Raw genomic sequence first — 27,789 nt, 5'->3', positions numbered from 1 at the left:
TGGCTCTGGAGTGGGCTGAAAAATAGTACCAAATTGAGACAAAAAGGGCTGAATTCATTATTTTATACCAGTGTAATACATGGCTCTATAACATGAAACTAAAAGAGGCTCTACAACATGTTCTAAAACATCATTCCCCCCCCCCCCCCGAACAGCCGTGGAAGTAGATTTTCTCGCACGAAGGGAGTATAACAGAGGCCGCAAATTAAAAGGGAAAACAGTTATCATCATCAGTATGTATTGTAAGGAAACCAAACGCTCGTCTATTTCAAAGTGACCAATAAAACGGCATTATGGCCATATATGAAAATATATTTATAAAATGAGGAACAAATCAATCATCTCCCAGTTCGTGAGTAAACAGTACGTTATAATAAAATATTAAAATATAAATTATTGCATTTTATATTCGCTTATTTCACGATCGAAGGAGAATAATAACTGTAAGAAGAATATTGTGCTACTTTTTGTATTCAAGATTTCAAACTAAAATTTCCACCACACTGTTTCTTCCTCGTCTCCTTCATGTGCGGCGCGGATACGCCCATCTAGCGTAATTTGTTTCTTGACATAGTTCGAATTACGAATTATCCACACAAAGTTCGTAGCGTTATGCAGTGTAATGCCACAGAATGAATATTCAACAGGGTTTTTTAAAGAGTCCAACACACAGTATGAGTAACGTGAGATGTAAGGAAAGTCTTACTGACACTTTTAAAAGTATTTATTAAATGGGGCTGAATTGGGTAGAATTGTACCAACTTTTTCACAAAAGGGGCTGAAAATGCCAGCGTGGTACCAACGGGCCGATGAATGACAAAAAGGGCTGAATTTGGTACAATTGTACCAAGTTTGGCAACACTGGGCCGAACTGAAAAAAGTTGTTTTACTAAACAAACTCTCAAGAGCGAACCGATGCACTCACAGCAACACAACTTCGCACACTGCGCAGGTGGCGTGATCGTAACGGACAACTGGTACAACAATGGGTTCCCCCACTCTCCCTCCCCACTGCAGCACAATTCCCATCTTTTTCGGATCCCCCCTCGTATTATATTTCTTTTGTCTTAGCAAAAGAACAGAAAGTTTATTTTCATAATGTTATAAATACATTACGAATCTTTATTGAAAAATAAGTAGAGTTTAATCTGTATTGAACCATAGTTATCAAAGAGAATTTCATAATATCTATCAAGGTTTCACTGTTCTCAGGGCACGAATAATTTTCCATAGTATTATGTACTCTGTTATGCACGCATAAGTTTGTACATACAATATCCTAAGGCAAATAAATGTGACTAATCTATCACAAAGGCAAATGATTGTAGTATTAATAACTTTCATGCCCTTTTTCTATTTAGTACCAAATTTACCACTTGCTACCTATGTCCCCCAGAAGGGACACGCTGTATTTTCCCGCCAACATTAAGAATCTTCATCCCGGCGAAATTAAAATACCGCTAATTTTACAGTGATCATGTGATATCTTCAAATAGATAAAATATAATTGAAATATGGAACAAGAGCGCCCTAGACAATATTACTTTGCGTTAGGTACCGTTATCACAAGTCACCTAACGGCTTTCCGTTTTCAGCTGTTTAGAAACGCGAAAATAAATGCCAATTTTCAAAATGGCTCGAAATAGAAAGCAGATAAGTGAGTCGTGATAACGGTTTCTTATGTAAAATTATATTGTCTAGGGCGCTCTTATTCCACATTTCGATTATCTTTTATCTATTTGAAGATATCACATAATTAATGTAAAATTAGCGGTATTTTAATTTCGCCGGGATGAAGACTCTTAAGAAATTTATATATATATATATATATATATATATATATATATATATATATATATATATATATATATATATATATATATATATATATATATATATATATATATACTAAATTATCTTCTTGTTCACGGTTATTCAAGTCAAACTAAAGTACAAAATAATTTTTCAGACGTGTAGAATTAATTACGTAGTGAAAGGGTTAAAAACCTTATTGATGTCTTGTTAGATTATAACATGCAAATTTGAACCTCCCCCTCCGGCGCAAATTTATACTGGCTACACATTGGAAATCTTTGACGGTATTATAAAAGAGAAAAAAATCGAACGTAAAGACGAAGAGGTCAACTTCAGGGATGGAGTGGGTCAGTGGGTCGTGGATCAACTGTGTCAAGATTTGTGAGTGAGTCAGTGAGTGGGTGAGTGCAGAGACAGCATCTTCTGAACACTGGTGAATTTGTCTACGATTTTCTTCCAAGGTCTCCATTTTAACTCCTTTTTCAATTGTTTCTATTGATTACCTAAGATAAGTATATCTAAGTGAAAAAAAAAAGAAACTTCGGGTACTTTTGGATATTGACATTTGTAATTGTAATAATAGCAATAGAACTTATTAATTGACTATCGAGACACAGCCGAATTTTATAGTTTTTTTCTTTTACGATAGCCTACTTTACCTTGATTTGAAATTTTCAAATTTTATCCTATTTTCCACTAAAAAGTATCTGTAATTCAATAAAGAAATAATTACATTGAAATTCATCGTGTTATGGCCCTTGACTAATACTTTAAGATTTTATATCGTAGTTGTCAGATCCACCTAGGGATGCGCACGAGACGAGTCGAGACAGAATTTTCCTGGCAAATTTCGAGTCGAGACACAACTCTTCCAATAGAAAAGAATGCATTTTTCGAGTCGAGACATCACTTCTACAGCACATTTTCGAGACGAGACAACCTCAAATCTTGTCTCGTGCGCATCCCTAGATCCACCTGTATTTTAACAGAGTGGTGCTTGAGCGATTGACATAGAAGTTCAAAGTTTCAAAGCCTTGTTTTATTACAAATGTAAACTCTTTAGTGACTGGAGTGAAGAGCGTGGATTGTGGGTCAGAGAGGGTCATGGGCTGTTTTTATTGACCCACGCCATCTCTGGTCAACTGCTGACTGTGTTGCATGCAAGCTTCTTACTTTATGTAATTAGTGACCTAGATCAGCAAACAAGTGACTGGTTACTGACAGAATACCTATTATTATTATTATTATTATTATTATTATTATTATTATTATTATTATTATTATTATTATTATTATTATTATTATTATTATTATTATTATTGTACAATTTGTCGTTCCAAATTACAACTTTGTATAAACTTTTTCGTTATGACTTTCAATTTTCACCCATTTCTTAGTCTTTCCTTGAATTAAGTACATTTTTTCTAAATATTTTCCTTTTCGAAAAACATTAAATTCTTTTCTCGGCTAACCTTCACTAACCACCTTCACCAAACATGCAAAACAAACGTTGAGGTTGATTCTTCTGTTCTTCCTTTACTCTTCAGCTGCTCCTGATTAAATATATTCATTTCGACACCGTCTGCTAGATTTATTTTAAATTTCTCCTAAATTTTTGTCCTCTCTTCTCTTCTTATTCTTTCTTTCTTTTCCTTTCCCCCAATAGACAATGAATGATAGCCTAAAAATATAATTAAATTTGTTTTTCGAGCCGAAATTGAGAGGTCAAATTTCTACTAATAATACGCAATGGAATACAATCATTAACGTCTTAAAATATCAGAAAAAATTTACATCTAATCTAAAAGTAAATGATTACTTTCAACTGGGAAGCTTGGACTATATGTAGTTTCGCAATAAACTAACTAATTAACTAACTAACTCTATGGCCTATGGAACCCGGAGGTTCAATGCTGCGTTCACAAAAGCTCTCCACTGACTTCTATCCTTAGCTAACTGCATCCAGTTTCTATTTTGTATTCCAATCTCTGCGAGATCCATCTTAATATTGTCCTCCCATCTGCGCCTAGGTCTTCCTAATGTTCGTTTTCCGATTGGTCTTCCAGTCAAGACTTTGAAAGCGTTTCTCCTTTCTTCCATTCTAGCTACATGATCCACCCACCTAAGCCTCCTAGACTTGATGACCCTAACAATGTTGGGTAAACCATATAAATTATGTAGTTCCTCGTTATGAAGTTTTCGCCATTCCCCATTCCCGTTCCTCTTGGGCCCGAATATTCGTCTCAGGATCTTGTTCTCAAATACTTTCAGTCTATGTTCTTCCCTCAGAGTAAGCGACCATGTTTCGCAACCATACAGAACAACAGGCATGATTATCGTTTTATATATTTTAAGCTTCAGATTCCTTGACAGAATTCGCGACGACAAGAGATTTTGAACCGAGTATTAACACCAATTCCCTGCTTTGTAGTTTGCAATAGTTTGTAGAAATATTGACAAATATAAAATTAATTATATATTTTTCTAAAACAGTATTGTACAGAATAAAACTAATTTAAAAAAAAACGTATTATCCCATTTCAAAAGAGCACTGAAAAGCAGATTTGCTATAAAACATTTTGAAGTCCGTGACAAGCCAAATAAATTAATGTCTAATATAAAATATGCTTTCAAAGAATTTATATCAGGTATTAGTTTGCTTGGTTTTGAGCAGACTTAAAAATATTTTATAAATAATAATAATAATAATAATAATAATAATAATAATAATAATAATAATAATAATAATAATAATAATAATCCATTTGATGTAGGTTCCTCTCATCATTGCATGGCGTATTCTCAGGTTGCAGATCGAGCAGAAAGTCTCTAGATATAGAGGTTAGTTATGAATATACTGAATAAGCAGCCGCAGACGGACGGCAAGGGGTGGTCCTCCAGCTTCGGGGTTTGGTATGAGGCTAACAACCTTATCTTGTACAGAAGCTATAAATTGATAAAGTGGGTGTGTGAACATAATGAAGAGAGTATTTATTAGTGTTTAAAGATACACAAGTGATTACTATACACTCCAATCATAAATATAGTTTAAATGTTGCTATACCATATCACACCCGTCGTGCACCACTTGTGACGCGAAATTGTTATGGTCACTCCTAGGTAAAATTAAGAAAACTGTCAGGGCATACATTTTGCACATAAAATTGTAAAGCGATACGAGAAAAGTTTGAAATTCAGAAGAATTGAGACATCAGAAATATTTCTTCGCGAATTGAGACGAGACGAGACGAAAAACTTTATTTATTATCTTGTCTCGTCTCGTAGTCACCATTATTATCAACAATTTCTCCAATGCGCTTTCCTCGATTTTATTGACAAGGAAAAATATACTCTTCAACTTACGATACGAGTTTTGTACCTGTTTTAACGTTAAAATAAATGCTTTTAATTGACAGAAAATGTTGTAATTTGAAGCAAATAACTAACCAACACATTTGTATATAACTGCTAGCAAATAGCCAACGGGTGCATTGTAAATAACTTGGAGCTACGTTATAATTGCATTGGGTCGCTTATCAAAGGCTAACAAAATAAACACATCTGAGAAATATAATTTGCTACATTGAATGACCGTACAACCTATAACATCATCTATGTTAGACACGTGTAATAGAATGTCATAGGTTGCATGTATGCTTCTGAAATGTGTAAGGTTAATAGGTATTCGATAGTATATGAAACGTATCCTAACACTTAGACAACCGAAACTGTAACACTCAACGAAAGGTTGCATAAGAAATAGGCGCACGAAATAAAATTTTTGTAGTCCGAAAAACTATGGATCGAAAAGTACCTGGCGAGATGGTTTCTAAAACTGAATGATTCGTGGTCAGCTGCTTCAATTATACTTGTCAATATTTTTAGTTGTCTAGACAGAATTGCCTATCTTTTAACTGATCTAATACTTAAATTAGACTTTAGGTTAATAACAAGTTTATATGCAGTGCCCGCTCTACTATACCTTCAACAAGTGAATATGTACGGGACGGCAGGTTGCGAGTTGCGGCAAAATGTATCATAACTCTATTATTTAAAATAAATATTTCTTATTGGAAACAGACCTTATGATGACGGTTGTTAAATTTACTACCCTTCTATTTGAATACTACATTCATAAATCATTTTTAAGTTGCATTAGTTTAAGGCTACCTGGACAGTGCTAAACAATTAGTCAAACAAATCCCAGTAGGAATTGCTTGATTGTTATTAAAAACAAGAACTCAATTCTCAAACAGTAGGTGGAAACATTTTTTTTTTTTTACTTTTTTACAGATGTAGATGGAAAATCAAGAAATAAAGATAAAAGAGCTAGTTGCAATGAAATTGCAAACTGATATATTGAGATTGAAGCTCGATATTGAATTCTATAAAAAAGATCACCATCTTTCTTCTGCAGGTGTGTTTGCTTTATCTTTCACTAACATAATAGATTATTATTTTTTAAAAAGAAATAGATACAACGAAATTGTATTTATAGTGTTTAGGTCTTTTTGAATACAAGTAACTGTCTTTCCACCTCTTTCATTGTTCATGATGGGGTGTCATATTTTAAATTGTGACTTTTAAGAATTGTTCTTTCTGGGGAGGGGTTGGTGGCAAATAATGCCATTGCACGGGCAGGCCCGTAGCCAGCCCAAAAATTATGGGGGGGGGGCGGGGGCCCGACCCAATCATATTATACTTCATCACCATATTATAGTTCATTTGCAAGCCTATCGTGAAATTTTATGGGGGCCAGCCAGTGTAGGGGGGCCCGACCCCCTTGGCCCCCCGTGGATACGGGCCTGTGCACGGGGCGGCAAATTGCTTAGAGCCAGCCCTAAATATAGTCCCAAATGGAAATGAACTAGCAAGCATGCGCGGAAGAGGCATACATTTTAAACATGATGCTACAGCTGAGTACATACGGTGTGGTCATTTACATATTCATTCTCATTTCATTTATTTATTTGATTGAATGTCTCAGTTTAGCATGATTTTATCACACGAAACAGGTATTATCGGATATGAACCAATATCTGGGATTTTATCTGTTTCTTTTTAAATGACTAATGAGGATCGAACCCACGTGCATATTAGACACTTGACAGTGAACAGATCCTTCCATGCATTTTCGTTAGATAAATATATTTTTTTAAAGTTTTACAGTAACTTAATTTAACTATGCTCTATATGTTGAAGGAGACAGTTAATAAACTCTACTAGATATATTAAAGGGAATCATCTGAAACACATGTATGGGGTATGAATAGCCACCGTTATTACTCATGAGCATGTTAACGGAATCACACCATTAACAAACTTGGCCAAGATAATATTTCTAGCTCCACTGTTACTCATGATCATGTTAACGGATTGACTCCATTAAGAAAATTGGTCAAGGTAATCGTTCAAACTCCACCGTTAGTCATGAGCATGTTAACTGGTTAACTCTATTAACAAACTTGGCTGAGATAATCGTTCTAGATTCTCACGAGCATATTAACGGATTGATTGCATTAATAAACTTATCCAGGATAATTGTTCTAGTTCCACCGTTACTCACGAGCATGTTAACGGTTTGACTCCATAGACAAACTTAGTCGAGATAATCGTTCTAGATCAACCGTTACTCATGAACAAATTAACAGATTGACCTAATTAACAAACTTGGCCGAGATAATCGTTCTAACTCCACCATTACTCATGAGCAGATTAACGGATTGACCCAATTAACAAACTACGCCGAGATAATAGTTCTAGTTCCACCGTTACTCATGAGCATGTTAACGGATTGACTCCATTAAGAAACTTAGCCGAGATAATCGTTCTAGATCTACCGTTACTCACGAGCATATTAACGGATTGATTCCATTAACAAACTAAGCCGAGATAATCCTTCTAGCTCTTTCGTGTTACTTATGAGTATGTTAACTGATTGACTTTGTTAGGAAACTTGGCTGAGATAATCGTTTTAGTTATATTTTATAAAAACACAGAATTCAAAAATTCGATTTCGTTGAAGAGTTATTGTTTGAAGAGACTTGGGTACGTACTGATATTACAAATTCAGAAGACCCACTAGCGTGATTTTAATAAATGTAACTGCTGCCGTCGTAATTGATACATTTAAGATAGCGAGGACGACAGAATAGCCACGAGAAAATTTAAAGAAGCATGATGAGTTCATTGTTTTGGAATCGAACTGCGGACTTTTCTCATGGGAAGCATATCATTTTGCCATTGTGTTCTCCCATGCTATGTATAGGCATGGGCGCGAGACGCGAGAACGCGAGAAGTCTCGTCTCGTCTCGTCTCGCAAACGAGACGAGAACGCGAGACGAGACTTATAATATTTTGCGAGACGAGAACGCGAGACGAGACCTGATATCTTTTGCGAGACGAGAACGCGAGACGAGACTTGAGCAAGTCTCGCGCGAGAAGTCTCGCGAGACTTCTCGCGGTCTCGCATAGTTTACATTTGTGATATTGATATGGTATTCTTTTGCAAGTACCGTCATACATATTGAAGAGAAGATAGTTAATAATGTCAGGATCAAGTTTTGTAATAAACGTGGGTGTACCGACAGTAGAGCGCCAGCAAAAAGAGTGATGGCAAAAGAGCGACGACCAGGAGAGCGTTAGCCAAGAGATCGACGGGTCAAGAGGCGACGCACAAAGAAAGCGACAGCCAGGAAAGCGACGGTCCAAAAGGGCGACGCACAGAGATCGATAAACTATGGATCAAATGCTTGAAACGCATAATTCAAAATCAGTAAAAATGGACAAAAGGTTGCTATAATGAGGCTTTTGATCTTGTTAATTATCAATTTGACATCAAATAAAAAAAATGGAGGACCAAATTTGGAAAAAGTAAAATTGGCGAACTGGACTTGGTACATTGGTGCATTTGACTTTGTTGATTACAAACTTACTAATTTGACATTAAAATTTAAAAATTCAAAATGGCGGATCCATATAGCGGACTGCGTCTGAAAAAATTTGAGAGTCGAGAGGGAAAGATACTTTGTCTACTTCAATAGCTAGGACAGAGTCAATCTACCAGTCATTTATTAATTAAAATATAACTTAATGAAGTCATTTTAATTTTTCAGTTAAACAATTGTTCTTCTCTCCCTTATTTTTCGAAAGCTTAGTCCTCAACCATATAGAGTCATTCCACCTGAAAGCGAAAAATCGAGCAAGACGGTCGATTATGTGAATGATAATAACCAGAAATATATATAAAGTTCTAAACCGTGTGGAACAAAAAGGCACAGTGGAATACTAACAATATTTTGATTCCAGCAAGAAATATGCTTCCTCCACAAGTGGTGAAAATTTCAATTTGTATTTCGACTTACTTCTGTCCCGGCATGTGTTTACGTGGCTGCACGTTCCTTGCTGCTTCACGTTCCTTAGCAGCTGTAAAATTCCACAAAAACATTCTTGTGAACAAAGTCCGGATGTAAAAAGGAATGCAATCACAAACGAGAGTCGTGTTTTTCTGTTTTCACTCCTTTTAGTAGACTCAGTTCACGATTGTTTGTAATTGCTTGCAAAATTTGATTTTGTTTGTAGCGGTTTCAGACCCTGGAATGCAGACAACACAACAATCTTGATGTAGCATTGGAGCTTCAAAAGGCTGTAATGGTCACATCTGTTTTGGAGATTGATATGTATTGCTTTCTTTTCTTTCCTTCTTTCTCTCTCTCTCTCTCTCTTTCTTTCTTTCTTTCTTTCTTTCTTTCTTTCTTCTTCTTCTTTTTTTGAATTTTGGAGCAACAACAACAATATAAAGTGACAACATGAAAACAGATACTTTAGTGAGGCTCAGAAACAAATTTGAGCGTTTTAGTCATTTCCGATCAGAAGTTAGAGGGGGCATAGCTCAGCATCCGTTCTCTATGCACTATATACCTTATACCACTAGCACTAATAGGAATTAGAAACACAAAAGATGATTTTTTTTTTCTATAGAAAGTACAGATGATACTTATTATTCTCTCAAAATTACGTTCCCTTTGACACAACAAATTTTTCAATATTTCTTCCGAAAATATAATTTTGGTTTAATTCATCGACTTGGACTAAAAAGATCCAAATATTTCGTAACCCAAAATGTGTATTTGCGTCACTACTACATGGTAAAAAAAAAAAAAGGACTGTCCACATATCTATAGTGCAATTTTGAATTTATTTATTTCTTTATTTATTTTTTCATTTTCGATAGAGCTCCAACAAAATGAACATAACTTAAGATTCAACTATGGCCGTATCTTCAACATGAATGGCGTGCATTACAAACCATTCCATTTTCCTTCCTATCACATATTGATAAGTGTTCAGACAAACACTCAAATCTCGAATGCGACTGCACGAAGATTTTGGCATAATTTGTCGTTTCCACATGGAATAACTCTATAGGTATTGTCTACATGTTCAGCCGAATCTCCATGGAAGTTATTTCCTTCATCACCTTCGTTTATGTCGTCTAAATTTTTGTCAGCTTCCGTGTTGGAGGTAATTAAAAGGTTTACAGCTTCAGATGACAAACTCTTCATTTTCTTATGAAATGATTTGCCCAAAGAAGAAATGAAAGGATCTGTTGTTGCCAAAAGCCTTCGGAACTTATCATCCATGTTTTCAATACGAAAACAGTTTCGAGAGAAATTCTGACAAGCTGACAAGAATTCAGACGGTCTAGACGATGAATTCGATAAAGATTCGGCTGAACGTGTAGACACTTATATGGTTGAGGATGAAGCTTTCGCAAAAGAAGGAGAACAATAACAATTGTTTCGCTGAAAATATCTTCAGTAAATTGTCCACTGATTTCGAGTGTTTATTCTTTATATAACTCCTCCTGTACCATTACCACGCTAAATAAACGCCAAAAATGAACTGAATTCAGGCCTGGTCATACCGAAAGTGAAAATGTTTACTATTTGCCTAAACAAACAGCTAAATTTCCGTATTTTGTTTTGTTTAATCTTGTTTTTGAGGCGAGAGATAGAGATTGGGCGAGACAAAATCAAATCTGTCTCACCTCGTGACCAGAACTGGTGATATTCAAGAAACAGTTCACATTTGTTTCGAGATAATACATTAACGACATCTCAAGATAGACTAATTTTTCCTCTTGTAGCATCTCATGAACACCACTAGTTAATATAAAAACTACTAATACTATAGAATTAAACTCGTTTGGACCCGACACTACTCGAAACTTGAGCAAATATCTAGTCGAATTGGAGATTTTTTGAACCGAGTTCTCGAGTGGATATAAAATATTTTTATTTCGAGTGAAGCCAAATTTAAAGAAAATTTGTTTGAACTTGCTCGTCCCCATCCCTCGAACAGAATGGGTCCAGAAAAGGTAAATCAATATTGTGCGTTCGTGCTGTACTTTGCAGTAAGGAACAATGCTGTCATAATTATGAACTCCCCAAAGATGTTAATGTTCTACAAAATTGATACCTTAGAAGTGCATGGTTCTCATCGAAACATCCCTTCCACACAACATCATTACCTGAAATCGTAGAGACAATCGCAGACGAAGGCAAGTCAGTAACTAATAGTTTATTTCTAAACTTTTGGGCTAGCATTTATTTGAACATTTACTATAAATTATGTCGACTAGTGGAAATAAAAAAAAAATATACAATTTTCCTTTGTATTATGAAATTTGTATTGATTTTTTAATGTTTTACTGTTATTTTGATAGTTTCAAAGTATCTCGTTAACGGAGTAAGTGTTGTGACTTTTCGGCAATACTGATAGTTGCTTAGTTAGCTGTTCTTGTTTCTTGAAATGGTTTGGTCAGGTTGTCACAATTACTTATTTCATGATAGGTTTAAGCAGTAGCGGTTCGTGGTCTGTAGAAGCACCGGTTGCAATCTTGCAATACGCGCAAGTGTTCCCCTCCCCCAGTATTCTTGAGTCTTATCCAAAAAATATTCAGAAAATATGAAGAGGAAAGTCTTTTAAGCTTTCAAACAACAACTATCAATGTAAGTTTATACACTATTTATACACAAAACTTCTACAAAAATGAAAAAAAAAATAAATAAAAGTTTAACATTCCAGGAATTTAGACTAAAGAAGACAGATGAGTATTGAAAGTGAACGATTTGAGATTAATTTTTATGCTCTCCGCCGGAAGTCGAACACCGAATCATGTGCGCGAACGACACAGAGCTAGGAATTAGACCAGTGGTAAAACATTTTCTTCTTCGAGACTCGATCGCCCCCCCCCCACTTTCTCCAGAATAGGATATTTTTATTTTAAAAATAAAATCTATCTCAAGAATTTTTACTTTTGTATTATAAATGTAAAATAAAATCTATTGACTTCCCTTCCCCAAAATAACGACCGCCCTTCCCCAAACATTCAGCCTGGATCCGCCCCTGCTACCACCAGACTCGTATTTGTAATTTTGCGAGTTTCTGTTTGGTGAATAACTTCTTTCTTTCAAGCGTCTATATCTCACTCAACCTATCAATTGAGTCAAGCGCTGCCAAGCGGAGGAATTCGTAACTACTACAGAAGCTGACTGTTGTATACCAGTTGAAAACGAAGTAGCAACTGGAAGGGAGGTATACGGGAGGATAGCAGCGACGCAAGAATAAATTCACTTCCTCATGTTAAGAGATAGGCGCTCGCTGCCATATGCTCAATGTTACTGCTTCCAGTTGCAACGCTCTCTGCCACTGGATTTGTAAATCACTTGCTTTCTTTCAGTTTTTTAAATTTATTTTTCAGAAATTCATCAATACTGTTTTGCGCTCAAGAGCAAAGGTTTATTTTTTACTGATACACTACTTTAATACTTTTAAATATCTGTAGTATTAAAAAACATATCCGGTTGCACAACCATGCAACAAATAGTACCAGCCGCCACTGGGTTTAAGTTAACAAGGTTAATCAAGATCTAGTTATTTTAGGAGATTTCCTCATGACAAAAGATTCAAGAAATAAAGATTGTGATAGTTTTTCTTTATCACTACTTTCCCAAAATGTAATAAAATAGATTCTTCCATTATCTACACGGTTTTTCTTTATTTTCTCTTTGGGGTCGTGAGCCAAGATCTTTGGTCATAAAGTTCTTGAGGAGGGGGAGGCAAATAGGGGGGGAAAACGACACGTTTTGTCTTGTGTATCCACCCTCCTCCTGACTATGAGACAACATCTTGACAAATCATAAAAGCAGGATAGCAAACACTAGTACAATACATTTTTTTTATTTATTTCTTTATTGAGGACATATTTGGAAGCTGTCTTTTCGGAAAATTTTGTAGACGGAAACAATGAACTTAGGTAACATTGCATATTCGCGGCTGCGGTTTCGGGTCTTCTGTTATTGCACCCTCAGTAAAAATATCCTAGTTCAAAAATATACGGCTCGCTTTGATTTTTCCTTCAGTGCAGAAATTCGAGGCGTCGGTCAGAGGATACCATATCTTCTCTCTCTCTCTCTCTCTCTCTCTCTGTTTCTGTCTGTCTCTGACACACTGACTTTCTTCTTCCTATTTTCAATGCATTATATATATATATATATATATATATATATATATATATATCTGAGGGAAAAAGACACGTGTTTAGTTCCAATGTGATGTAAAGCCTCTGGGTTTAGAACATATTTGTTCCCCCTGCCCACCAAATTGTTTTCTTACGGTAACTTGTTTTATGAAGGCAGAAAAAGGGCCTATTGGCTTGTTTAAGAAGGAAAATTTTTTAGTCAAAATAAAGCAGTTGTGTCTTTCCGTAAACAAAAATTTAGGACAAATGGATTTATGGCTGCAAGACGGATCCTCTCACCAAAACCAGAATTGATATCTGCTTCTTCTTAGGTAATATTAAATTTCTTAGGTAATATTTTGTGATTTTCTTTGTAGAGTATGTAAGTAAGATTCAGATTTATGTTAGTTGTTCAAGGTGACTATCGATTCTGCATTGTTGCTTTCTGTATCTCCAACGTGTGTTACTTGTAATAGAGTTAGATCAAAAATTGTAATTGTTTAATTCCATGTGACAATAATTCCAAGTATTGGAAATCTTGTATGTAATTCGGTTAGACTAAATAATAATAATAATAATAATAATAATAATAATAATAATAATAATAATAATAATAATAATAATAATAATAATAATAATAATAAATTTTTATTTAAGCTCATTGTAGTCTTTCTTGTAGTTATTAAAGATTAATCTCTAACTCTCAATTGTTAAGAAAACGTTTAGATGAAAGTGCATTTAAGTTGTGAAATATATATTACTAACGCTGCATGTTTACTATAAATACGGCTATTTGAGTTACCGTTCTTACCAAGTTATTTGAAAGCTTTTATCTTGCAAGTAAGATTACTCAAATATAACATGCCGATTTCATTCATACTTCACATAGACAGAGACTACCCAAAACTGGCATTTTTTAATACCGAGAATGTGGGGTGTAAAATCAAGCATTGTGAATCGGAATGAGTGGATAAGCATTGTGTAACAATGCAACTATGAAACAAAACCATGTAAACTTTGAGTATACATTATTTTAAAAGGGTCGAATGAAGACTACATTATTCCAGTATTGATTTGCGAGACCGCGAGACCAACGCGAGAAGTCTCGCGCGAGACCGCGAGACGAGACTTCCAAAATTTTGCGAGACGCGAGACGAGAACTTAGGTCTGCGAGACGAGACGAGACGCGAGACGAGAACAGCTTTTGATTTTGCGAGACGAGACGAGACTTGTTTCAGTTCTCGTCTCGTTTGGTCTCGCGCCCATGCCTAGCTATGTACATGCAGTAAAAGTATCACAAAAATATTGTAACAATACAATAAACCTGTAAAATGGACGCTTTTGTTACGTGGGCCTTTTATTTTGTCGAAACAAGAAGATAATTACTTATGGTCCTCTTTAGTTGGTTGATTCGTTGGAGTTTAGTGTCTTATTTCAGCACCGAGACTATATGAGATGTGAATTCACAATTTAAGATGGAGTCGAAATCAACATAGTGCATTCAAGTTTCAAGATTGGATCTCCAACCAGGAGTTGAACCCGGAACCTTGTGTTTAAACTCGCATGCCCACTAGCACATTAGACAGCAGAGGACTTACGATATTCAGTAATTGAGCACTGGCGTAAATGAGAGAACACTTTCTTCGAAATTGCTGGTGATTGTGTACAACTTGGTTGGTCATCTCTACAGTTGTGGTACAGACATTTTCCGGAAAAACGGAGAATATCTTTTTCGGAAACCAAAAATTTGAAAAAGGAAGACGGAAAATTTTGCAGAAAAATTTAAAATTTCCGGAGAAGCGGAAAACGGAAAATTTACGGTAAAGCGGAAACGGACAATTTTCCGGAAAAGGGGAAGATGGAAAAGTTTCCGGAGAAGCGGGAAATGGAAAGTCGGAAAACGGAAAATGAGATTTCCGGAAATCTATTTTTCCGGGAATGGTCATCCCTAATACAGACATGTTAAAAATAATAAATTGTTGCTTAAACCTTAACTCTAATTTTGTTTGTGAAAGAGCTTTTCTCAATCTTGGAAACATTTCTTTCCAAGCAAATATTCCAAGATAAATATTTAAAGAAAGCAAATTATTTCTAGAGAGCATTATTGTCGGTAGAAAGCCATTGAAATGTTCTAGTCAGTAAATCTGATGTGAGATAACTTTAATAAGAAATTAATGGCTTTTAGAGGGAAAAAGTCTGTAAACTATATCATATTGTACATCGGCACTGCTTCGTTTCGACGAGGGCAAGAAAAAGCATGATTGAAATCCGAATCGTAGTTTAAATGTATTAAACAACCGTTAGCGTTTTAGATTAGAGGCTTCATCCCGGCTAAATTAAAATACCGCTAATTTTACAGTAATTATGTGATATCTTCAAATAGATAAAATATAATCGAAATGTGGAACAAGAGCGCCCTAGACAATATCATATTACATGAGATACCGTTATCACGACTCACTTACCTGCTTTCGATTTCGAGCCATTTTGAAAATAGGCATTTATTTTTGCGTTTCTAAACGGCTGATAACGGAAATCCACTAGGTGACTTGTGATAACGGTACCTCACTCAAAATAATATTGTCTAGGGCTCTTTTGTTCCACATTTCAATTATCTTTGATCTATTTGAAAATATCACATAATTACTGTAAAATTAGCGGTATTTTAATTTTGCCGGGATGAGGCCTCTTATGGCAGCTGTAAAGAAAGAACATCTGTTTTTAATTTCGAAGACGAGTGTACTTTTAAAATATTTCGTCAACACGGTTGCTCACGAGACATTTCTAAAGCCAAGACGAGACGAGATAGAAGACAATTTTAGTTTTCGAGACGAGACCAGAAATTTCACGAGTTCACCCAAGTCTTTGATCTCAAACAGTTTTCGTGTTACATTATTCATAATATAAAAAGGAAAAAATTGATGAAGAGATTGTACGAACGCAATGAAGACCATTTATGAACGTTTAAAGATACGCAAGTTATTACACAGTATAGTCCAAGTATAAATATGGTTTAAATTTTATTATGACAAAACCCTTGTGGACATCCAATGGGTGTGGAAGAATTATGATAACTTCTTGATGAAACTTAGAAACAAATCTAAGCATAAATTTTAGAAAAGACAAGATGAGAAATTACTTCAAGAAACAAGACGATACGAGACTTCAGTAATAATTTACGATGCGAAACAAGAAACCTAACATCTCGGTTCATGATCCATACCTGAGATAGGCACCCTCACTCATTTTTGCCCTGAAGAGGGCCGCCCTCACCCTCACTCACCCTCATTTCGGTAGATGAAGGGGAGGGTGGCTGAGGATGAGGGTGAGGGAGTCAACTGAGAGTGAGGTTGGCTTAGGGTGTGGGCGAGGGGGTTGATTGAGTGTAAGGGCAGCTGAGAGTGACTGTGAGGGAGTCAACTGAGGGTGAGGGTGGCTGAGGGTGAAGGAGTCAGCAGAGGGTGAGGGTGAGTGACGGTTAGCAAAACTGCTCATCTCTGATCCACAATATCCCCGAGAAAACCCACCGATACAATGTTCTTAACAACAGACACACTCACGGACGCACTCACGAGGAGAAATGAAATGAAATCTTTCAGTTTAACGTCCCACGTGTACGCTGGTTAGGGTAAAGAAGACGATGATGATGAGAAATAAATGAGTTAATGGAATGAAGAAAGTGAGATTCAACGGAAGAACCCCTAGAATACCCACCTACACGGTGTTTGTCCATCACGAAGTCCAATTGGAGCGAGCTGGGATCGTAGTAGGGAGCGACGCACCAGAGGTGAACGATCTACCACTGAACCAACGTTCCCCCCGTACTCATAAGGGGATCCGCAGGTTCTGAACCCTTCCCCCAAAAACTTCGAGACTCAACATACATTTGTGAACAGGGAAAAATTGATGTAGCATGAGAATTTGGTTTTTCACTTCATTTGTATTCTTTCTCTTATTAAAAAAATCTAGTTGTATCACTTTTTCTGATAATATAGATGAAAGTATTTTACAATTACTTATCGTCTTTTGGGATGCAGAATAATACCCATTCAATACTACATAGCTATAGTGACTTCTTAGTATTGGACTCCCCCACCCCCAAAGGCTTGGATCCCTCACAACAAAGCTTACTGGTGTGTGCCTGGACACACATGACTTGAAATGATACGGGGAGCCCAAGTGCCAGAAGTGAGTAATCCACCACTAAACTACGTTCTTTTTTTCGCCATATTCGTGTCTCATGTTGATTCTTCCTTCAAAAGGGACGTTAATCTTTGAACAAAGAAATAGATCACTGCTTCTGATTTGTTCACACTTCACTAAAATACTAGGTACCGCGGCAACACAACCGACGATAAACCATAACCAGAAAGTTAATTTCTTAGATGAGTGTTGTGTGGTCACAATGTTGGCTCCCATTTTCACTGATCTCAAGAAGTTTGTGTTACCAGAACACCTTTATAAATTTACCCCGTTTTTCGGTGTGTAAATTCGTCCGTCCGTTCGTCCGGGAGTTCAAAAAAAAGTCAAGAGTTACTTGGTGGATCAACATCAATTTTAGCCAGTAGGCAGAGGATCAAAATTTAGGAATCGAGTTCGTTCATGGAGATGATATGGAAACCGGAAGTGCACAAAATGAACCATTTCCGGTTTTTAAGTTTCTCAGTGAGGAGAGCAATAAAGGTAACAGATACCGAGAACGGTTTTCTGTAATCGATAATCTGCCTTCAGAATATATTTCAATCATCATCCTTAAGCCTCTACTAAAACCGGAAGTGATAGAAACCCAAAGGAACTTCCGGTTTCAATATTGATCTATATGGAGCAAAAAGGATAAGAAATAGCTAGAAGCGTTTTTTAAAAATAAATTTAGCATTCTAATAATAGGTATCATCTTCTCTCTTGATGCTCTATTCACACCAGAAGTGGATTAAATAAATAACTTCCGGTTTTAACGTTGATAGCTATAGAACAAAATCAGTAATCGATAATGAAAAGTGGTTTAATCAATCAATTAAGCGTCCCAAGAATATTTTTCATCCTCACTATAATCTCTCTACTAAAACCGGAAGTGGTAGAAATCTTTCTCATTCGGTTTCAATATTAATTGAGAAAATACCACACCATACAAACCAAACTGCTTGGCGTGGTGTACACCTGACTGTGTTACTTGTTTACTTTTAATCCAAGGCTTACATTAACTTAAGTTTCGGTAACTCTCGTAATGACGTGGGCCGCGGTGGCTCAGTGATGGAGCGTTCACCTCTGGTGCTTGGGGTCTCGGATTCGATCCCAGCCCCCGCCAAGTGAACTTTGTGGTGGACAAACACCATGTGCGTGGATTTTCTCGGGGTTCTCCCGTTTCCTCCCACTTTCTTCATTCCACCATTTCATTCATTACTCATCATCACCGTCTCCTTTAGCTTAACCGGCATAACTGTGGGACGTAAAACTAAAAGATTTATTTTCGTAATGACGTACTATTGTTAATCTCATTTGCGAGGGGACACACGATTTTGATTGGTTAGATTAGATCTCAGCGTTTCCTTTTCAGCGGCGAGTCCACATCAGACGTGGACCTACATTTTAAAGTGGAATCTGAACCACTGCAATGCATTGAAATGTCAGTGGTGTTCCAACGGAAATCGCAACTCGCGACATTTTCCACCAAAGGCACACAAGCGTAACACTAGACCAGTGGCGAAGATTGAAGGAGACCCGATTTTAGGTTTATAAGTGACATATGGGTGCTGAGTATCATTCAATTTTTGCGTTGGAATTTACTTCGAAATTACACTTTCATGCGGTGAATAATAATAATAAAGACAAACTATAGTGCATGTGATTCCAGGTTAATTTCAGACAGGAATTCGTATGTGTTGTATATTAATTTATCAATACCTGTTCTTGACACTTCTGGTTTACGGCATATCGATAATCGAGCGATATAACATTACAACGATAATAATAATCCGTGGGTGTAATTTTGTATAATTATTCCTTTAAAGAACTTGGTGACTGATGATGTTAATTTATATGTTTGTAAATTGAAAATGTTTTATCTAAATTCCAAGACAGTTGAACCATTTTCTATACTCACTCAAATGATCCTCAAATGTTCTAAAATTTAACTGTAATCCTTATTATTTTTATAATTTTCTCTCTCCTTATTTCCACCAATATTCATAAACACGTTTGAAATTCACAAACTAAATCGAAATGTTTTGGAATTGTGTTCGATATAAAGTTAAGGAAATCGTGCTAAAAATAAATTAAAATAAAATTTAAATTTTTTTTTTGCCTTTGCAATTTCCAAATAATTTCACTGTTCATTTTATTTCAGCAGGTTTTAATAGTCTTTCTCGCCTCTCAGGAGGAATTTGGGAATCATTGATCTATTGGATCTTCTTCTCCTCTTCCTCCTCCTCCCCCTCGTTCTTCTTCTTCTTCTTCTTCTTCTTCTACTACTACTACTACTACTACTACTACTACTACTACTACTACTACTATTACTACTACTATTACTACTACTACTTTACTAAAAAAGAAACATAGGTACCGAAGTCTCAGCACCCATTGAGAAACTTAAAACTCGACGACTATGTTTGATACTAGCGTGATGCAGAAAAATCACTTTAAGTAACAAAATATAACCTGAACATTTTTTTCTTTGTTACAGGTTTAAAGAAAACAAAACCTCATTGCGTTATTATCTATATGCCAATGATGTTTTATTGTGCCAAATAATGGACTAATTAGATACAATAGTCATCACACTACTTATTCTCTCCTACCATTCAACGTTTCTTTAATCAGAGTGCTTCAACTTCATATTCAAAATTTGTTTCGTAGTGCTGATAGTCCGGCATTACGGCATAGTCCGGCAAACCAGTAATTTTAACTTAAAGGAATGTGTGTTAGAACTTCGTTGTTAAAATCACACTATAGTGTCTCAAAAAATAGTAATTATCGTTATTAGGATCACGCTTTAGGCTTTCATAAGGTATTAATTATTGTTGTTAAGACTACGCTAAGGGGTTTCATAAAATATTAATTATCGTTATTAGGATCACGCTAGAGGGTCTCATAAGATAGTAATTATTGTTATTAGAATTACGATATACTGTCTCATAAGATAGTAACAATCGTTAAGATCACGTTATAGGCTCTCATAAGATAGTAATTATTGTTGTTAAGATCACGCTAAAGGATCTGATAAAATAGTAATTATCGTTATTAGGATCACTCGATAGTGTCTCATAAGACTGTATTTATCGTTATTAGGATCACGCTAGAGGGTTTCATAAGATAGTAATTATCATTATCAGGATCACGCTATAGGGTCTCATAAGATAGTAATTTGTACACTCGTAAGCTCGTTACTCCAACAACAACTCTTCAATGAAAGTGAATTTTTATTTATTTATTTATTTATTTATTTATTTATTTATTTATTTTTGCAATAGATAGCTTGGACGATTATCTCTGCCGGATTAATGGGGTCAATCAATTAACATCTTCACGCGTGGGCCGCGGTGACTCAGTGGTAGAGCGTTCACCTCTGGTGCTGGGGTCCCGGGTTCGATCCCAGCCCCCGCCAAATGAACTTTGTGGTGGACAAACAACGTGTGCGTCGTGGACTTCCTCGGGGTTCTTCCGTTCCCTTCCACTTCTTTTCATTCCACCATTTTATTTATTTCTCATTATCGCCGTATTCTTTAGCCTAGCCGGCATAATCGTGGGACGTAAAACTCAAAAACTTCATTTCATTTTAGGGGTAACGGTGACTATAACAGTGGGTGTTCATATCCCATTTTCTCTACTGTTTTTAGCAGAGTTTATTACCTCTGGTGCCTGCTTCGATCCCCGGCCAAGTAAGTTTGCAGTCGGAAACATCGCTTTTGTGAGTTTTCTCAGGGTAATCCCCTTTTCCTCCCACACTCTCATTCCATCAATTCTTCCGTCATCATTACTTACCGTAATCATCCGTTCCCGTTAGCCCTAAAGGACATAATCATGGGACGTTAAACTGAAAGACTTTTCATTTAGCAGAATCTATTTCTTTTGCTGTAATTGCTGATTTCCTTGACAGGAGTTGGCTACCCTTTTTCTTCAGCTACCTCCCTAAATATCCTCATAAATATAGTGCCGCATTCCTACTGCAATGAAACATAAATTCTAGTTTAATGTTCCAGATTATGTCCATTAGCGTCAGGGGCGGATCCAGGCGGCGATCGGGGCAATCGCTCCCCCAGAAGGGGAAACTTTTTTGATTTTATATATAAATAAAACCCATCCCCGAGTTTGACGCTCTTAAAAGTAGCTCTAAGTACCAGTATTACAACCCACCGCCCCACCCAGAAGTCCGTCCTGGATCAGCCCCTGATTAGCGTAAAGGAGACGGGTGATTAATCAAAGCGAATGGTTAAGAAATAGACCCTACTTGTTTCTTCCGAGCCTTCGACGCACCATTAACCAAAATTTAAAATCATGCTTGGTTAAAACCTACAATTCCTTACATTTAACAAATATATTTATTTATTGAGTTTGCCAACCAATACTCCTACATTTTATTTATGCAGGCAAGCAACATGCATTAGTGTCAAGCAGGTCAGCGATAGCCCAGGCACCTACGTATATTAGTGCCAGGTTGGTCAGCGATAGCCCAGGAAAGCAACATCTTTTAGGATCTGGCAAGTCAGCGATAATCCAAGCAAGCGACATTTACTGGGCTTGGCAGGTCAGCTATAGCCCATTCAAGCAATATCTATTAGCGTGGGAGTTTATTCTTACGATTCGCGCAATTCACAAACAGATTTTGCCATTTACTATTAGAATTCGTAGGATGAAAATGTGGGAGGAAACGGATAACTCCGAGAGAATCTAGGAACACATTATTGTCCACCACAATCTGAAATGGCATGGAATCGAATCAAGAGCCCCTCGCATCAGCCACCGTGCTCTCTGCCCGCACTGATAACATTGTTTCTTTCCCAGTGGTTACTTATTTAGGTATTGACCAGGCTTTACAACATTTGAGTTCGATAAATCGCTCGCAAACCGCTAGAGAGCCGCGTATAGAGTGTTGGCATTCTTCGAGTGCTATTAGAAGTTTCTTACTCGTTGCCACTGGCCTTTACTAGGAATCGAAACCAGGACCACATATGATTTTGTCAAAGATATTCGTATTGATCATTTGTCTACATCAGTGGTTGCCAAACTAGAATTTGGAGTACAGTTTAGATTGTTTTTCAGCAGCGATGCTATATAAGACGTGGACCTACAGCTTAATTTTCGTTACGAACTACATGAACACTCGCCGGAAATCAAACTCGGGTCTTCCGTGCTAAAGGCGCGTACGTTAACCATACAGCCACGAGGGAGCTTTACCCTGGGGAACATGGAAAAGCAGCATTGGGTGCAACATACTAAGAGGTTGTTGTTTATAGTTTAAGGGAAATGAAGAGTAATTATCCAGTACTTCTGCTTTGATATAAAGCCCAGGATTACATACATTCAAGGTACTGGTAGTGCTATACAAAGAAACGAAGAAGCTTCGATTCCCAGTGGGGATACTCGGTCGAAAAAGTGTAAAAAGCTTTTTCAGGCCAGCAATCCTGAATGAGATTGCCCTGGCTTTTCCTCATTCATACCAGGCAAATGAAAGGGTGGTATCTAACAACTTATAGGTCCCAGGCCGCTTCCTTCCTTCCGTTTCCCCAGGAAGTGTGTTCTCCGAGAGAGGTAATCCCTCATGATGGGCTAACATGACGGGCTGGATGCCGAAAGCCCAGAAATGTAAATCCTAAATCCTAGAACGAAGAGGCCATGGCGTTTAGAGGATAGGGTTTACTAAACAAGGCATCAAATAAATGAAAGAGAAAATATATTATCTATATACCAGCTCAAGGACACGGTATCTGAGTGATAGCCGGTGGCTGTAGGTGAGTGGCCTGAGACATTAGAATGGAAAAGTTGCGAGGCAAATCCACCGTCGGTTCAAGTTCCACTCACAGCATAAACGCTCTTAATTGTGCTGGACATCTAAATGTTCGTGTCACTTTCGTACAACCGAACAGAGTTAAAGGAGCAAAATCAATGTAAAATATTACATCAAGAAAACAAAACACATTCAATTTTTCTACAAGCCACGGTAGGTTAATGGCGGAGTGCTGACTTGTGGTGCATAGGATTCGTTGTTCGATACCAGCTCTCGCCAAGGAGACTTCAAACTAACCAACTAACTCTATCGCCTATGAACACGAAGGTTCAGTGCTTGCTCATAAACGCTCTTCATTGTCTTCTATCCTTAGCCATCTGGGTCCAGTTTCTGCTTTGTATTCGTATTTCTGCGAGAACCATCTTAATATAACCATCTTAATATTGTCCTCCTATCTGTGCCTAGGTCTTCCTAATGATCATTTTACGATTGGATTTCCACTAAAACTTTGAAAGCGTTTCTACTTTCTTCCAATCTGGCTACATGACCTGCCCACCTGAGCCTCCTATATTTGATAACCCTAACAATGTTTGGTAAACGATATAAATTATGCAGTTCCTCGTTATGAATTTTCCGCCATTCCCGTTCCTCTTGCATCTAAATATTTGTTTAAGAATCTTGTTCTTAAATACTTTCAGTCTACGTTCTTACCTCAGAGTGGACTTTGCAGAGGATAAACACAGTGATGCCGTTTCCTCCCACTTTCTTCATTCCTCAAATTCGTTCATTCTGATCATCACCGTCTCTCTTGGCATCGATGCATAATCGTTGGACGTTTAACAAGAAATTTTATTTTCCTTTTATTCACTATTTCACTTTTTTATATACAAGCATAAAAAATAATAGGGAGTTATCTTTTGCAAATGGAATTAGGATAAGGAATTAGATTTCTACGCTGTCGGCATCTATGGTCACGTTAGCCCGTCACGTATGAGGGATGACTTCCAACGACGATCACACAAACACGGCGAATTGGAGAGAAAGAAAGGATTGGGTAAGGAAGGAAGAAGCATAGGGTCTATATATTAGGAACTATCCCGGCATTTGCCTGATGTGAATGAGGAAAATCCAGGAAAACCCCATTCAGAATAGCTGTTCTGAAAATAAAGACTCTTACACTTTTTCGACTGGGTGTGTCCACCGGGAACCAAAGGCGAGAGTGTTAGCGACCATGCTACGCGGAGACAAGTTTCTGCAAATGATTCTTGGTTCGATCCTTACCCAACGCCATCAGAATTTACTTTCATAACGGTCATATCTGAGTTTATTCTGCTTCCCAGATTTTCATACGCAACAACTTTTTCAATGTCATTCCCTACCGTTCACTTCCTATCTGCTTTAGGAATATAGAAAGGAATAACTGCGATACGTTGAACTATTCATATTATACAAAAAAATGTAAATTCATGTTATACAAAAATGTAAATTCTTCAGAAGGATTTGTAAAAATATCATTAGCACTTGCAGAAAACTAAATTCAAGTAGAGACTGTTTTGCAGTTATAAATCGGAATGAAAAACGTAATAAATGTTTTGCAACATAACTACCAAGTTCATGCACTGATATGGCCTTAAAATAGTTCTGTACTAAGTTTTGACGTTTCCCTCAATCCAGTATCATTAAATAGGATTGTTATTGACCTTTTCTCTAGTCATTGCCGTACTTTGCAGGATATTGAGTTTCACACTGAAAAAAAATGTAGGTGGCGTACTTAAAAAGATAGGTTACATGCGTAATTCCTCTAGTTTCTGGACTTAACGTACAGCAGACGTATAACTGAAAACGCATGTTTTATAATACTTTCTGTATAAGTGTTCAATCTATACGTACTTTCTGTATGAAACAATGTAGGCGGTCAGGATCTCACATACAAATGGACGTATATAACATATAGCTGACGAAGGTAACGTAAGTTTATGCATGTGATATACCGGTACGAAAAACTGTTAGATGTCAGACATCCTGCAATGCCAGGCCAGTGCCTATGTAGCATACGGATAACGTATGCTCCGTACTGATTTCTATAGTAAGCAAGAGGATACGGTATATTTGTACAATATACCGCTGTCCGGAGAACGGATTTTTCTGTGTATGTAGCTGGTCAGGAACTCACTTAGCCTATAGATAGACGTACCGGTATGTAACTTATAACTCACGTATGTAATGCACGAAAGACTGTTAGATGTCAAACATCCTGCAATGGCATGATGTAACATCTAAGGCCAGTAGGCCTACTATATAGGATGGAGCATAACGTATGCTCCATACTGATTTCTGTACTAAACATAAGGATAAAGTATATTTGTACAATATGCCGCTGTCCGGGTAACGGATTTTTTTTTTCAGTGTAAACTATTGTAGTATAAAGGAAATAATGGAATGAAAATATATGGAAGGCGAGGGTAAACCCCGAAAAAACCCACATGACACACATTCACATGACCCGGGATCAGTGTTTCTTTCAGAAACAATGTTCCGGGGAGGCACTGCTGCTACTATTCTACTTATTATTATATTATAGATGTATTATTTTGATCACCTCCGTGGGGGACACTCTAAGAACTCCGGGGCACACTGCCCCCCAAAAACATATCCGAAAGAAACACTGCCTGGGATAGAACTAGCTACCTCTCACACTAGAGATGAGCGCCCTGTTACTAAGCCACCGTGTCTTCTGGTTCGATTTGAGTTTAGTATCTATTTCAGCATCGAAACTGTACAAGATGTGAACCTATATTTTAACGTGACCTAGGAATCAAAATCACATGCGATCCTACCGAGGATCGAACCCTGATCTTCCATATTGATGACGCGTACCTAACCATAAAGCTATGAGGAAACTCATAATTGCCCGCGGAAGTGTCGTCATTAATATTTCAGTCAGATGGAGAAAATATGGTAAGTAAGTGGAACATACAAGGAATGAGGAAATTCTAGCAAAAAAAAAAAAATAGGGCAGAGAAAAACAATAATGGAGATAAGAGAAAATAGGCGACGAAACTTTCTGGGTTATTATTTGAAAAAGGAAATTGTATTTTGGTAGTGTTGCAGAAGGTAAAATGCGGAGAGGAACAATAATTTTGAATGCAAATTACATTACGAAGTAAATCAACTTAAAAGTGAACAAATTGGCGGATGATTCTCGATTGGCACCAAGTGACTTCGCGCTGGTAGCAGAAATCAAATGATAGAATAATGATCATTTATAGTCCACTGGCGGCTCGTGAGGGAAATCTTACCAGTAAATTCTATTGTTACGAGGTGAGAAAAGAAAAATTACTCACTGTCCTACTTTTGTTGATAGTAAATTAAGATAGATAATTTTTCTTCCCTTAGTTTGTATTAATAAACTTCTAATTTTTATCAGTGTGGCTTCCCTGGTGAATCGCCATTCATATACGCCATTATTACATAAGCTAAAATATATGTATTTTTTGTGCTCATTTTTCGGTACAATGTGAACATTTTACGACCTACTAAGAAACCTATCACCAAAAGCAGAAGTTCCGAGCGAAATACAAATGTTACAAAACTGCCACCATGTTAATATATACCTTCACAGAGCTATTCTAAAATAACGTTAAAGAACTTACAATAAAAATATAATAAACTTACCGGAATAAACATCCACATTGGTAAGTCCAACACAGGATTGGTTCCAAATGAATAAGAAATTGTATCCAATCCTGTGTGTGTGTTTAGGTCCGCAGTAAAACTAGAATTAGTAACAGCAAATTCTATCCATGAATAAGAAAAAAATTCACAAACACGCACACACACACCAAGCACCAAAAAAACCAAACCGAAAGAGAAGAAAAAAATATTTACACTTATATTATTTTTTCCTAAACCGAAAAAACACAACTGTTGGTTAGTGTATTAATAATACCTTTTCACAATACTAAACACCAAAAATGTATCGAAAACACTACGAAGTATATTTATATATGTATTAATACGACACCTAAAAAAAATTCACTCAATAATAACAACAATGTTTAAGTTGAGTGACATTAAAAGGTGAAAACGGGGATAAAATTAAATATATGTATATATAATTATATTGTATAATTAGATATATTTATACATATAATATTTCACATTTATTTTTATTTTGACACTGATGCAGAAGGCGGGACGAGCCACGCGGGGCATCGACGCGTCGGAACCGATCACCACTTTCACCGCTCACCGGTCCACGCGTAACTAGTTCGCTCGCGCAGAATTGGCCGGAGCGGCTCGTACGAAATTTACCGACGAAATGCGGGCGTTGCCGAAGTCTTCTTTTCGCGCTCTTCTCGCGTGACATTAGCAGATAGCGATGCACCGAGAAGGTAGCGAGGTATAGCTTACGAAAAAAGAAAGAAAAATAATAATCTGTTTGCTAGATATAAACATTTTTGTACTGAAAACATGATAACGTATGAAAAGCACTCTACCTAACATTGAT

The 27,789-nt window shown here is 36.7% G+C and overlaps 1 protein-coding gene across 1 annotated transcript in view; it reads right to left on the bottom strand.

The window, feature by feature from the left end:
* The window catches only part of LOC145670521 (uncharacterized), a 1,332,296-nt gene extending 1,304,787 nt beyond the window's left edge, over positions 1 to 27,509 (bottom strand). Inside the window, exon 1 of the mRNA XM_081739291.1 lies at positions 26,955 to 27,509. The gene's annotated coding sequence lies outside the window, so the exon portion shown is untranslated. The remainder of the gene's footprint in view (positions 1 to 26,954) is intronic.
* Between the last annotated feature and the right edge of the window lie 280 nt (positions 27,510 to 27,789).

This window comes from Thermobia domestica, chromosome 14, assembly GCF_964235325.1.
Source record: "Thermobia domestica chromosome 14, izTheDome1.hap1.1, whole genome shotgun sequence".
In the NCBI taxonomy this organism is placed as follows: Eukaryota; Metazoa; Arthropoda; class Insecta; order Zygentoma; family Lepismatidae; genus Thermobia; species Thermobia domestica.
The sequence above is the reverse complement of the archived record's forward strand: the minus strand, read 5'-3'. Positions and strand labels throughout refer to the sequence as shown.